The following is a 14,725-nucleotide window of genomic DNA, read 5'->3' on the forward strand; positions in this document are numbered from 1 at the left end:
TTGCCCAAGACCGCGCCAAGTTGTACGCCCAGCCACTGCCACGTATCGCGTGTTGAGCACTTCCTCCGATTTTGATTTTATTTATGTGTTTCCAGGTTTTAGGCAGTTTTTTTCAGTATTTCATTTTTTGCCTGGCTTTCGCTAGGTTTTGGTGCAATTTTTTTAAGCACATATGTGCTTCTCGAAAGCATGTGCTTCCACGAGAAGTATAGATAGGTTTTTCATGGATGCACATATTTACTTCCGCAAGAAGTACAATCGATGCTTCCATGGGAAGCGTAGTTTGTGCTTCCGCCAGAAGCACAACCTATGTTTTCGCTAGAAGCATAGCATTTGCTTTCATGAGAAGCACAACTGGGCTTCTCATGGATGCACAGATTTGCTTCTGCGAGAAGCACAGTCAATACTTCCATAAGAAGCACTTTCCTGAAAAAATATGAAAAAAAACACAACTTGTGCTTCTATGAGAAGCAAAACCTATGCTTCCCTCAAAAGAAGAAAAAAGTACAGCTTCTGCTTTCAAAAAGGTGAAAACCACAACCATTCTTTAAGGCTCCGTTTTTTTGTTTTTTTTGTTGTCTTTTTTTGTGTGTTTTATTTCATTTCCGGTTTCCAATTTTTTCTGCGTTTTTTGTGGAAAAACATTCGGTGAAACCTATTAACATGAGGACCTAGTTTTTGAAATCTCAACGCGAGAAATCCAACGATGAAAACGGTTCGATATTTAGATGCACAGTTCAAGAGATAAAACATTTTGAATAGATGAATCTACGAAAAAAAGAAACTCCCTAGTTGCGGCAAATGACGCACATACAGTGTGTCACTTGTTAGTGATAGAGAAGAAGGGGAGTGACCTTTGCAAAGGGTAACCCTTAACTAGTGTTTTTGAGCTTTTCAGCTTGACGTTCTTACTGTGTTGACTTTGAAAACTGGGCGCAAATTCTGACGAAGAGTTGATCCTCTTTTGGCCCGGTCGAGCTTAGTGCACCGACTGAGGCCCAACTCAAAAACATCTATCGCCACCCCCGAGGCCCTGACTGAGGCCAGACGAGAGGACGCCACTTGCTCTTCATGCCGACGGATCCTATTCTCCATGTAGGTTGGGGAATAGCGATCAATCGCGCACCCCTCCCTCCCCGTTTTGCGAAGGTTAATCTACCCAACCTGTTTTTCTTTTCTTTTTCTGTTTTTTTTCTTTCTGTTTTTTCCTCTTTAATTATTTTTCTATTCTTTTTCAAGTTTTAATTTTTAATTTCCCCTTTTTCTTTTCCTTCTTTCATTTCGTGAACATTTTTTGAAATTGTGAACATATTTTGAATATTTTTTAAATCATCAACATTTTTTTCAATTCAAGAACATTTTGTAAATTCATGAACATTTTTTTCAAATTATTGAATGCTTTTAAATGTGGGAACAGTTTTCAAATTTATGATCTTTCTTGGAAATTCAGGAACATTTTTTAAATTTGAAATATTTTCTAAAAATATTAAAATTGTTTTGAAATTGAGGAAAAAAATTGAAATCCAAGAACATTTTCAAATTTATGAATATTTTTTAAAGCTGAAAACATTTTTTGAAACCTAAGAATGTTTTTCAAATTTATGAGCGATTTTCAAGTTTCAAGAACATTTTTCGAATATATTTTTTTAAAATCCCGAAGATGTTTTTCGGATTTTGGATTCATGGAAAAAATTCAAAGTAAAAAAAAGCAAAAAAAAACACAAAGAAACGAATAAAAAACAGGGCGCTCCGCGCCGCACCACGCAAGGAATAGGAGCACTCCCATCCCGCGGCCGCCGCCGCCAACCCCATCCCGCCGTCCTTTCCAGGCCAATCGCCGCCGTCTCCGCCTCAGTCGCCGCCGTCTCTCATCCAGTAGTCAGCCCTCTCATCGCGTCCCTCCTTGCCACAACCAGAACCCCAGGACGCGTCGGACTCGGCTCCGACGGGGGTCGCCGCCGGTACTCGCCACACCTGACGCCGCCGGTCGTGGCTCTCCTTGTTCCTCGTCGAGCGCACCGAGGACGAGTGGGCAAGGCTCCCACCCTTCGCCTCACCTCCATGCCCTCCACCGACCACCAGCGCCGCACTCACCGGCACTCAGCGGTCAATCACACGCACTCATGCAAAGCCGTTCGACGGCGGCGAGCAAGGTGAGCGCACCATCGACCACCCCCCATCTTTTCCCTTTTCCTCTCTGTTGATATATGATCCTGATGTATATAGAGTGGTCCAAAATGCAGTTGCTGTCCAAAATCCAGTTGCTCTGATGTATTGATCGATTGATGATGTCCAAAATTCAGTTGCTCTCATGTATTTGCACTATCGGTCAATTGATGTATTGACATTGTAGTACTGTTGAATTGATCTAATGACATGTAAGTTACATTTTTTTTGATGTCCAAAAGCTACAAGGAAATAAAATGCAACTACAGAACTTCCAGTTGCCATACTTCAGTAACTACAGACTATTCGTTAGTTGAAAACAGGCGGCAAAATAAGCCTTTCACCTCATGAGTTTCTAATTTAGTAAGAAACACTTTTTTGTATAATCAAGGAAGTTAATGAAGAAGTTACAAGTTACAAGTTACAAACTTGCTAGACGGCCCAAAAAGAATTAAATTCTACTCCCAACGCATGATAGAGCTCAGATTAGAGTAATATAAAGTACGTGACTAGTGAATGATGTTTCGCTTGAAGATTTGAACTTACCTCCTCAGTCAGATACACAGGACGACCTTCTGCTGTAGCCTTAACAGGATTAAACAAGCTTCCATTTTCATTGAAAATCTTATCGGCCGACCATTTTGATGAAGATCCTTAGATGCATGAATTACACTAGACTTAATAAATAGAGTTGCAGTACCAGCTAAACATATTTAAATAAAGTATATCAAAAGTTATCTCACAGTAGATAGACTCATGCAAGAGAGCATACAGAGGATTTTGATCAAAACCTAACCACATGTCAAACTGCAGAAAAATATAATGTTTGGTTAGGTTACCTATTAGGAATACTAAAGTGGAAGAAAAACTATGAAATACTTCCCACTAGGAACATGCTAAATTCTAGAGATCAACATTACAGTCGAATCTGGGTAGCATGCACTAGCCATAACTGAATTTGGGTAGTAACAAATGGCTAGTCTGCTGCAAAGGGTCTAAAGTCTAAACATCTACCAACAGGAAGACCTTAATTTTGCTTTGTATGTTTAGTTAACATAAATCTGCTTGGTATTTTTACCTTTCTTCTTTTTATGAGGCTCACACGCATGCTTAGCTCTGCACCAATGCAATGCAATGCGCATACCCCGACGCAGGTTCAGCATATATAGCGGCAGACACACTCCAAACTGGACGAGTCCACCAAGATGTTTGGAAGAGGTGATGACAAGAAGGGAGTGGTGAAGTTGCTGCTAGACCAGCAAGATCAGCAGAAAGTGTAGGTGTTGCCCATCTTTGGTATGGGAGGTATTGGCAAGACAACTCTTGCGAAGATGGTGTACAATGACCAAGAGGTCCAGCAACATTTCTAGTTGAAGATGTGGCACTGCGTGTCAGACAATTTTGATGTTATTGCTATTGTGAAATCCATCATTGAATTGGCTACAAGTGGAAGATGTGACCTGCCCGACAGCATCGAACTATTGCAGAAGAAACTTGATGAAGTCATTGGCCAGAAGAGATTTTTACTTGTTCTCGATGATGTATGGAATGAAGAGAAGAGGATGTGGGAGGATGAAATGAGGCTACTATTGTGTTCTGTTGGCGGACCAGGAAGTGTTATAGTGGTCACATGTCGCAGCAAGCAAGTGCCCTCTATAATGTGCACCATTAAGACCCATGAGCTAACATTTCTTACTGGAGAAGATTCATGGGAACTATTTTTGGACAAAGCATTTGGAAATGGTGTAGAGAAGCAAGCAAGGTTAGTCACCATCGGAAGACGTATTGTCAATAAATGCGGGGGGCTGCCTCTTGCTTTGAAGACATTGGGTGGATTGCTGAGTTCAAAGCAAGAAGTGCTGGAATGGAAGGCCATCGAAGAAAGTAGCATTGGGGATAATGATTATGAGGTCATACCTATATTAATGTTAAGCTACAAACACCTGTCAGCTGAAATGAAGCAATGCTTTGCATTTTGTGCTGTTTTCCAGAAGGATTATGAGATGGAGAAGGATATGTTGATCCAACTTTGGATGGCAAATGGCTTTATTCAAGAAGAGGGAACAATAAATTTAGAGTGAAATGCGTCACTAGTCCATCAACTCAAACCGACTGCACACTTTAGGTCAACAACTCGAGAAGTGATCGAATTTAGTCCACAAACTCATTGATTTGATCAAATAAGGCCAAAACCGGCCCGAGAGTTAAAAAACCGGCCGCATGGATGCCATGTCATCATTCCGTTGACTGCTCGTGCGTTCACTATTTTTTACAGGGGTCTTTATATAAATTTGATGATTTTTTTCTCACAAATCATAAAAAATAGTAGAAAAACTTGCGTTACCCAAGATTTGAACATGGGCTGTTCAGAATTTGGACTGCGTCACTGACCACGGAACCAACATCTGGTTTGCACACTAGCATGCTGCCCACAGGATATATTTTCACATAGAATCATGACAGAGAAAAAACAAATCAGAAGGTCCCTCCAGATCGTTTTTCAATCAGGCGATCTTTTTCCTTCTGTTTGTCAATCTGCGAAGATAAATAAAGTAGGCTGCCTGTTGGTGCATGAATGAGTTCGTGGTGTATCTGTCTGGAAGCTGATTTCTATCCCGACGACCTGGGCTCAAGTCCGACAGAACTCACTTAGTAGACAATTGCCCGTGCGTTGCAACGGGAGTATAAACATTCTAATAGATTAGCCCCTGATTGCACGCTTATTATTGTATTATTGTTTTTGAGAATCCACATATATTATTATATTGATACGCTAAAATCTTACCAAATATTTATATACAATTGCCATGATTTATCTGCCATTTTATTGTTAAGCACTTATTTGGTAAGAATTTAATGACTTGCCAATAAAATATGTGTTTATTTTGATAAGTTAATAAACATGAGACAATTGAATGGATGGTAGAAAAATCAAATATGGGAGGAAGAAATCAAAAAGGATAAGGAAAGAGTGGGACGTATATATGGAAGGTTGTACGAAAGAGAGGTGAAATGAAAACCTTACGTTCTTTTTAAGTAGGGAAGAAATCAAAAAGAATAAGGAAAGAGTGGGACGTATATATGAAAGGTTGGACGAAAGAGAGGTGAAATGGAAACCTTACGTTCTTTTTAAGTAGTATATACAGATTTATTTTTCTTCTGATTCTAAGTGAATACATATATAGACCCTGAGTTGTAGGTTAGTGTGCAAACGTGGTGTTGGTGTGGTGGTCACTAAGGCATGCGAAACTCCAAACGGCCCATGTTCAAGTCCTGGTCAATGCAATTTTTTTAAATATTTTTTCTCCCTTCCAAACGCCCTTAGCATGGTTGTGAGAAAAAGCTGTCGAATTTACAAACAGATCCTTATAAAACATAGTGAAATCACCAGCGGGCAACGAAGGATGACATGGCATCCATGTGGCCGGTTTTTTACTCTCGGGCCGATTTTGGCCTTATTTGATCAAATCAATGAGTTTGTAGACTAAATCAGATCACTTCTCGAGTTGTTGGCCTAAAGTGTGCAATCAGTTTGAGTTGTGGACTAGTGGCGCATTTCACTCATAAATTTAGCACAGAAAGGAGAACTCATTTTCCATGAGTTGGTTCAGAGGTCTTTCCTGCAAGATATTAAAGTGGTAGTCAAATCTGATCGCTATTATGGTGGCACAAGATATGAGACAATAGTTTGTAAAATGCATGATTTAATGCATGACTTAGCCAGAGATGTTAGCCATGAATGTGCCACCATGGAAGAATTGACTGAACAGAAAGAAATGGTAAAAAATGTTTGTCACCTGCAAATGTCAGAGGTTGAATTGGAATAGATCAATGGGTTGTTGGAAGGCAAAACATCTCTCCGCACTTTGTTAGCTCCATCAAGGATATGCCTGGACTTTAACCGGCTGCCACATGTATCATTGCGAGCATTGCATTGGCGGAGTGTGTCGGACGCCAGTTTCAAGGCCATAAATGCAAAACATTTACGGTATCTTGACCTCTCTTATGACCCAATGCTAGATTGCTAGGTTCAATATGTTCATTGTATAACCTGCAAACTTTGAGGCTCAATCATTGCGAAGGACTACTACAGTTACCAGAAGACATGATGATGGGCCTGAGAAAGCTCATACATCTTTATCTTTTTGGATGTGATAAGTTGGAGCGGATGCCTCGAAACATTGGTCAGCTTAACAACCTTCCCACACTAACATTTGTTGTGGATAATAGAGATGGTTGTGGTATTGAGGAGCTCAAAGAGTTGAGACAGCTTCACGGCAGGTTGGAACTATACAGATTGAGAAAAATAAAAAGTGTAAATCATGCAAAAGAAGCCAATCTTCAGCAGAAGAAAAATCTGAGTGAGTTGTTGTTCTCTTGGGGCCGTACAAAATATAACAAGCCCGGAAATGAGGCATGTAATGATGAAGAAGTGTTCCAGCATCTAAAACCTCATAGCAAGATCCATTTTTTGGAGTTATACGGATATGGTGGCATAGCAATACCACAATGGATGAGTGTTCCTCAGATGTTTCGGTGCCTAAGACAACTCGTGATTTCCAACTGGATAAGGTGTAAGAATATACCAGTAGTATGGTTGTCACCATCACTGGAGTACTTATCCTTAGAAAACATGGGTAAACTGAAGACAGTATGTGATAACCTTTGCATAGAAGGTGGAGGACACAGTACCCCTCTACAGGTTTTCCCAAAGTTGAAGAAGATGGACTTGAAAAAGCTATGTAGTCTAGAGGGATGGGCAGAAAACAATGCGGGAGTGGCTATTGACGGATTAGTGATATTCCCGGTGCTTGAAGAGCTCATAATCAGGGAGTGCCCTAAGCTTGCAAGTTTTCCATTGTGCCCCGTTCTCAAAGACCTGTGTATTCTGGGGGAGGCTTCATCGAACGAGATTGAGACCCTTCCGTTGTCGCAGATGCAACGTCTTCCAAGGTTGTCTACATCCCTTGAAAGTTTAACGATTGAAGACTTCCAATGTTTGGTGGCGCTGCCTTCAAACCTCGGAGATCTGACAAAGCTGAGCGTGGTAACGTGCACTGGCCTGAAAGCGTTGCCTGATGGGATGAATGGCCTCACTTCTCTTCAGACATTGGAGATCTTATTTTGTCCAGCAGTAAAGGAATTCCCGGATGGTCTCCTTCAGCGGTTGCCAGCCCTTGACAAGCTAAGCATATATGGCTGCCCTGAGTTGGAAAAACGATGCAAAGAAGGTGGCGACTATTTCAGTATTGTACATAAACTCCCTTCCCCAGTACCAAGAGCCTACTTTAGAGACCGACCACGAGGTCCACCACAAGCACAATTCAACGAAAAGAAGTTTCTAAGAATGCTCCTCCCCTCCTGTGTTCACTCGAAATCTGACTCTGAGTCTGACAATAACTGAGGTGCATATGCCACTAGTCCTTTCCTTGTGCTATTCTGGTTTAGCTATCTTCTCTCGGTACATATAATATAAGTAACTCCCCACTACTGGTTGCCTGTTTTTTCACTTTTTAGGATCCACTGACTCTGAGATCTGTTGATCTTCGGTCTCATTGCCACATCCTTCGCACTTTTTTTTTGGACAAGTATCTGCCTTTTATAGGACAAAAAATTTTTGTAGAAAAAGAAGAATACCCTCGGCCTCTGCATATGGACGATGCATGCAGCCATTTTATTAATTATTCACAAAGACCTTACAAAGTAGTACATTAGGTAGTCTGAAGCCACCATCTTAGCAACAACTGTCGCTACTCCTATCCACCTGATGAAGGTGTGCCCATAGCCCGAGCCTAATACCAAACAGACATCACACAAATGCCTAACACCTAAAGACAGAGGCCCTAACCAAGCCACATACCGGATTTGGGACACAAACTGTTCCGACGCACTCTTTGTGTCGTCGCCGCCATCTTCCACCAATCCATCTTCAGAACAGAAACTAATGCATCGACCTTGCCAGGCCTCTTCTGCCATCAACGCCACCATGACGCCAGACAGCATCCTCCTCCTGCTCGAGTCCATCTCTGCGCATCGGACTCCGAATCTCCACAGCGCCACGCTGCCGAGATCCGCTGCCATCAATGTATAAGATGAGGTACCGCTCCACCAAAGAAGTCGTCCTCTGTTCCCCGAGCCCACGTGTATCTCCAGGAATGACGCCCCCAAGGGGAAAACGACACCAGAGCGCCGCCGTCATCCTATCAACTGATCTAGGATTTCCCCCGGAGATAGCAGAGAGTGGTCTTGAACTTCTCCACGACGATGCCTTCAAGAAGTGAATGACGCAGACAGCGCCGCCATCATCGGCCTTTGCAGTAGTCAAAAGCAAGTTTTCACCCAGATATGTTCGAAGAAACTCCATCTCTCGTTCACGGGCCGCCGCGTCCTGCGACGTCCCCGGGAGCGGGATCCCAAGATCCGCCGCCACCGGCGCCGCCACAAGGACCCACCACCCGGCCGTCATCCCTGAAGGAGACGGCGCCACCACCGTGCTCGGATCCGGCATCACGCCAACTCCTTCGGCCGCCCCCAATCACATCAGTGAAGGAGGATAGCCAACCCGAGCGCCCGCCACCGCTTAGGACCGCCAGACGGCGCCCGAGCCCGACCACCCGAAGGAGAGCCGATCTGGGGTGGGAAACCCCAGATCCGCCGCCGCCAGCCCCCGCAGCGTCGCCGGGATCCCATCGGGCCGCCGCCCGAGCGCGGCAACTCCGCCTCCATGTTGTACGCCCAGGGACACCGACGCATCTCAGCCAGAGGATCCCCTCATGAAGAAAGGAGGAGGGCCCGCCGTCCGCCGTCCGCCGGGCGAGCTTTGCTCGCCGGCCTCCTTCAGCGGCGGCGGGGAAGAAGGGGAGGAGGAAGGTCGAGGGCGACGGCGGTTGGGGCGCCCGAGTCGCCCCCTGGAGGCGACGCGAGCAAGCGCTCCGTTCCTAATGCCCCAAAAAAAGAGAGGATGAGACACTGGTCTTTGCCACGGTGTCTATAGGACAAGTATATCTCGTTCCTTACTGCTCTGTTCTCGCGTCAAAAATCACCAAAATTAGCATAAAGAGATAAACTTCCAATCCAATGGCATCTCCAGTTCTTCCTGCTAGTGCCTAGTGTTAATCTGTTAGGTGCAATGCTCCAGCTGAAATTCCTAATGATAATTTATCAATCCTTTCAGGCTGGAAAGTTAAAATCCATCAATGCTCTGTATGTTGGCGTAACTGCTGTGATGTGGAGTCCACAAAGGCTTCTTCCATGAGCATGACCGACGCAGTGGCAAATCAGATCACAGCACTCTAATACTGCAAATCCATAGAGCAGCATGAATGACATAGTGTTTCAGGTAAATTTGATGGAGACAAAACTCAACTTTGTACTTTCCTCATGCATGCATATAGCACTCTCAGAATCTATATATTATTGTTGATGTTATTTTATTTTGTAGCCTGGGCGAAACCCCCATTTTTATTAGCTTTTGGTAAACGAAAATAGTATCTCAAGATCTATTATCCTTGATTACTTACCTCCTAATTCCCTTGAGCAGGACAACCAGAAGTATGGTAGCAGCGGCGACTGCTGGTTCCTCTTGAGATCAGGTTACGTCGACCCAACCTACCAGCAGAACTCGGTCATGAAAAATCTTTTAGTTACATTTCTCATTTCTCCGACCAACGCCCCTTCTGCAGATATATTTCCTCCAAGCTTTCAAGGTGATCGGTCCATTTGGAAGGTATGCTCCATCTCTGTTTAATTTCATCCCCAACAATGCTCAAATCAAATGCACAAAGTACTTGATCTAGCCAAACCTCTGTTTTGCTTCACAAATCGATACGTAATTGCTTTGATGGCACTGCTTAATCTGAGGCGGAGAAAAAAAACGCTTCCATCATCTCCCCTCTCTGTATTTGTCAAGGATCACACTAGACACTGATTTCGTGTCTGTCAGGAATCAAGTGCCGGATGACGTCAGCTGCAGCACTGTTTCGTTCTTAAGCAAACGAGAGTAAGCAGATAACTACTCGTTCGGCTGCTCACTAATTTATGGATACCCTCTTGTGTGTATAGAGTACTTGTTTGGTATTCTGAAAATTATCTTGATTTGAACTCCTGTCAGAGTTCAGATACCACTCTTTGATGGGAGCGTCAGGAAAGTCCGAGCTGTTACGCAAATCCGTATGAATGTGTGCCCTGGTAAATCTCCCTACAAATTGGGTGGATGATATGCTGATAATATTCAGCTAAAATGCAACGCTAATGTGATCAATCAACGTAACTGCAGGTTGGGATCTCTGAAAGCATCCACAAAATGAAGGAACCAATGCCATGAACATCAAGCAAAGTCAGAACTCATCACCACGGCATGTGATGACTGTAGTGTGGAAGTAGATGTAATATGTCAGAACTAGATTATGCTGTGACCACCGTCTCTTTCCCTAGAGATTTTTCTCTACATGTGTTGTGTCAGTGCAGGCAGATTTTTCTCGACACGTAGATGTCAGTAGGAATTTTTATTAGCCCTGCAAATGTGCAGATTGTACCTTGGCTGTGAGAGCGTCTGTGTGTGTTGGCATAGCCTGTCCGTGTGCGTGTCGTTGAGAATGTTTGGAATGGGAGTGTTTCGTCAGTTAAGGAAAACGCAAAGTCTGAATTCCCCTGTCTCCTTCTCTGCCCAGTCCCCTTTCTTCTTCTCTTCACGCATAGCAGGCCGAGTGTTAAAGGAATGAAGCAAAACTTGGGCTTATTTGAGGAGGAATAGTGCAACTGGCTAACACCGAGATACTCTGAAACTCTAGTATACTGAAGCTTGCCCCTAAAAAAATGCAAATCTGTAACGTGGAAGCAGAACTTACAAAATGGTCCTTCACAATTTACTTTGCTGCGATAACAATTCGTCTTCAGATCATGTTATTACGACTCTGAAACATAAACTATCTTTGGTGCGTTGAAAAATTCAGCTCCATCAGAATTCAGATACCCTTTCCTGGGCTTCATTTTTTTTTCTCCCTCTTCATTTGAAGTTCTTTATTCCGGTTGACATGTTTAGATTCCAGGATTTCAACGAACTGTGCATAACGTAGTGCAGTTCTAAGCATGCAAGTATGACTGGAGGTCTGAAGCGCCAAAATTAGTTAGGCGGCATATGTGCAGTGCAGACGTTCAAAATTATTTAACCGCGTGGACGTCGACTCCTCAAAACGGAGAGAAGAAAAGGTACGAGCTATAACCCTGAGGATGCACACGCTCTTGAGGAATCGGCAGTTGTTCTGGCGTGCTTCAAAACTTAGAGCCTTACTGAAGGTTGAAGACATAGTCTTTTTCTAGGGGGTTAGGTCTTCAAGGTAGAAAGTGAAACTTGGTTGTGTTCTCGATCTAATTCAAAATATTTTCAAAACAACCCGCTTGGATCAAGAGCTAAGATCTTTACTCATGTGAAAGATCCAATGGACCTACTATAAATAGGGGACCATTGTGATAATTCGATCTGGAACCTGAGCTCAGATGCACCCAGTGAACAGTAAAATAAAAAAAAAGTAAAAAAATCTATTTGTTTTTTTTGTGGTGAAAGATGCATGAGTGTGATGTTTCGTGCCAAATTTCAGAGCATTTGGGCATTTGAGCAGCTCTCAACAAAGAAGACAAAATCAGGTCTAAAGTCTAAACAGTAAACTTTTTTCTTTTTGCTGTGAGCTTATCGGATGTCCAAATGTTCTCAAATTTGGCATGAACATTACACATTCAATCATCTTTTACCACAAAAAAATGATTTTTTAAATTTGTATAATATTTTAAATGATTTTACTGTTCATGTTGAGCCCGGGAACCAAATCGCTGCTTGTGGACCATTGCCTCTTTCCTTGCCTTCGTATGAGAGCAAAGTTACTAGAAAGAGTAGTTGGTCAAGAGAGGATCCACCCGAGTAAGTGTGTGTACACTCTTGTGTAATTGTTCCCGGTTGTAATAAAATTAAGAGCACTTGAGAAGTGCAAGTCTCGCTGCGTCCTCTTAACTTTTGTTTGTTTGTTTGAGGGAAGCGTCCTCTAACTACTTTTTAGTACACAATTGAGTTGTGGTTCAACTTGAGTGGCTCGGCCGCCCAAAATCACAAGAGACTTGCTCTAACATGAGCGGCCAACCGCCCAGAAGATAGTCTCGCTCTGACGTGAGTGGCTTGGCTGCCCAGAAGCTAATAGTGCATTTAGCAAGTGGAGTTTGTGGGTCCTCATATAGTGGGTTTAGGGTCACCTCAAATCTCCACCGTTATCATAAATGAAATCACTAATAACTGGAGTCAGTGTTTATATTCCAATAACCTTATAATTGGAGTCGACATACTGAAATATATAGGTTGCAACCAAACATTTAAGCTAGCCGTCTTTGCTGGAATTCACGTGTATAGATAGACAGCTGCAAGCTTTGCGATTGAAGATAGAACTTTGAAAGAGAAATTGCACGCAGTTACAAACACAATAACTAACAGAAGAATAATTTATTACATATATACCGTCTGCAGCCAAACAGTAAGTCTTATAGAAGAGGAAACAGAAAGGATGACTGTTTGTTTCTTGGCTTGCATCAGCTTTTAATCATACGACACATACAGCTACATAAAAATCCAGTGGTCACAACGCAACTCACAGCCAACTTAGAAAGAGCAGAACCAAATGGACATAAGGAAACGAACATTGTGCAGATGAAGGTGTTGATGAAGTAGGAAACTGGCCAGTTCAGTGATCTTGAGGTACTTGAAGCTTGCCATGCGCGCACGTATGAGTGATGACCCCATCGTCAACTAATTTGCCTTAAAGGAATGATAACCCTATAATAGTCCCGGAGAGTACCAACACAGAAATTATCGTTCGACTAAATAGATATACGCGCGGAAGCACGGTGCGGCACCATTTTCGGGCACCAACCCTTTTGATCAAGGTCCGTACGCTAAGAAACAGCATGGCGGACATTGCGAGGTGCGGTAAAGTGGCTAGAATGGCAAATGCACAGGCAGTGATGGCGAACCTGAAACCAACTGGAGAAGCGACCACATAGACCCCCGACATAAAGACGGCGAGCATACACAGTGCGGCAAGCTCGAGTAACAGCCATCCAACTGCAAGGTGGTTGAAGCGTGTCCTCCTGTCCGCAACAGAAAAGCCTGCCAATGTGCAGCAAGACGTGGCTGCCGCCGAGAAGACAAATGCTAAGGCGTCCGAGACCATGAACGCTTTGTACACGTGCATCCTTGCTCTCCTGAGTGTGCTGCTCGGGTTGCTGGAATCGATATAGATTTTCGACACGTTGAAAGGGGCCGCAAATGCTACGTTCAGGATAAGCACCGCACAGACGGCCATGAGCCCAGCTGACTTGCTAATTGCTTCGGAATTCTTCTCCTTGTCAGCTTCTGTGAAGTTGGTAGAAAAATGATCCCGCCGACCAGTGCCATGTTCAGCCTTAGCAAGTAGAAGGTCATACGCTATCCATCGCCGGGGCTGGAATAAGAGGTGTAGTATAAGTCAGAGAACAGATGAATGTGATTGTAAGAGCATTCCAAAGAAAAAAGATACACGAACGAGTTACAAGAAGAGAGAAAATCCTAGCTACAAGATCATAGCCGTCTACTTCCTAAGGCTGAACGTACAATTAATAGGTGAAATTTCAGTTTTATATAGGAAAAAAAATCCAAACTCACAATTATCTGCAGAAACCTCCTCTTGGTAGGGTTTCTACCTCCCACCATAGTTATATTCAGTTTTCTTGTAGTACATGAAAAGTACGTATGAGTATTCTTACGTGCATGACTCTCAAAGAACATTTGAACAGCCATGCAATAAATTAATCTTTTATATGACAAAGTGGCAAACACATCTCAATGGCAATCCAACTAGGAAAAATCTTGACAACACACGCGCGCACACCTTGAAGAAGATAAAACACGGTAGCTGTGCGGCACCAACGATCCACCACCACGGACGTGCCTCGTCCCACGCCGCCCTTGGACAACCAGCTCCCGACATATGGACACAGCGCACAGAGAGCGTGGAGCGCCGCCTTGGCCACTATCGTGTGGACAAGCGCTAGCGCGACCAGATCGCCGCCACCAGAAAGAACCTCCAAAAGAAGAACGGCCTTCCGCCCTTCCGCCGCAGTTTTCACATGGAAGCCCGCCATGCAACCATGTGGGACGCGTCCAATCTCAGGGTTGCTTGATGTCACCAGCGATCTCACGGAGATTCACGTCGTCAAACGTAGGCTTGAATTGATTAATGGAATTCTGTGTGCTTTTAGCGGTGTGTAGCCGTTGTCCACTAGAGGAAATAAAAACCCTAGAGCAGCTGGGGGCAATGTGTGAAGTGAGGGGCAAATGTCTGAATTTTGTGATTGTCTGATGGATTGCAACCTCACTGACTGGACTTTTCGGGTTAGGGCATCTCCAACGCCGGCCCTTAAACCTCCTGCATCCGTCTTGACCACGCTGTACGGACCGTGAAAACCATCCAATGAAGCCCTGTATAGGTCCGCGACGTGGTCCGGACGTACTTTCTCCCGCAAACTGAAGACAAACGTGTGT

General features: G+C 43.7%; 1 pseudogene; it reads left to right on the top strand.

Moving 5' to 3' along the window:
• The first annotated feature begins 2,123 nt into the window (after window positions 1-2,123).
• On the top strand, window positions 2,124-10,489 carry LOC119333161 (annotated as a pseudogene).
• Window positions 10,490-14,725: the final 4,236 nt, after the last annotated feature.

Source organism: Triticum dicoccoides, chromosome 7A (genome assembly GCF_002162155.2).
Source record: "Triticum dicoccoides isolate Atlit2015 ecotype Zavitan chromosome 7A, WEW_v2.0, whole genome shotgun sequence".
Taxonomy (NCBI): Eukaryota; Viridiplantae; Streptophyta; class Magnoliopsida; order Poales; family Poaceae; genus Triticum; species Triticum dicoccoides.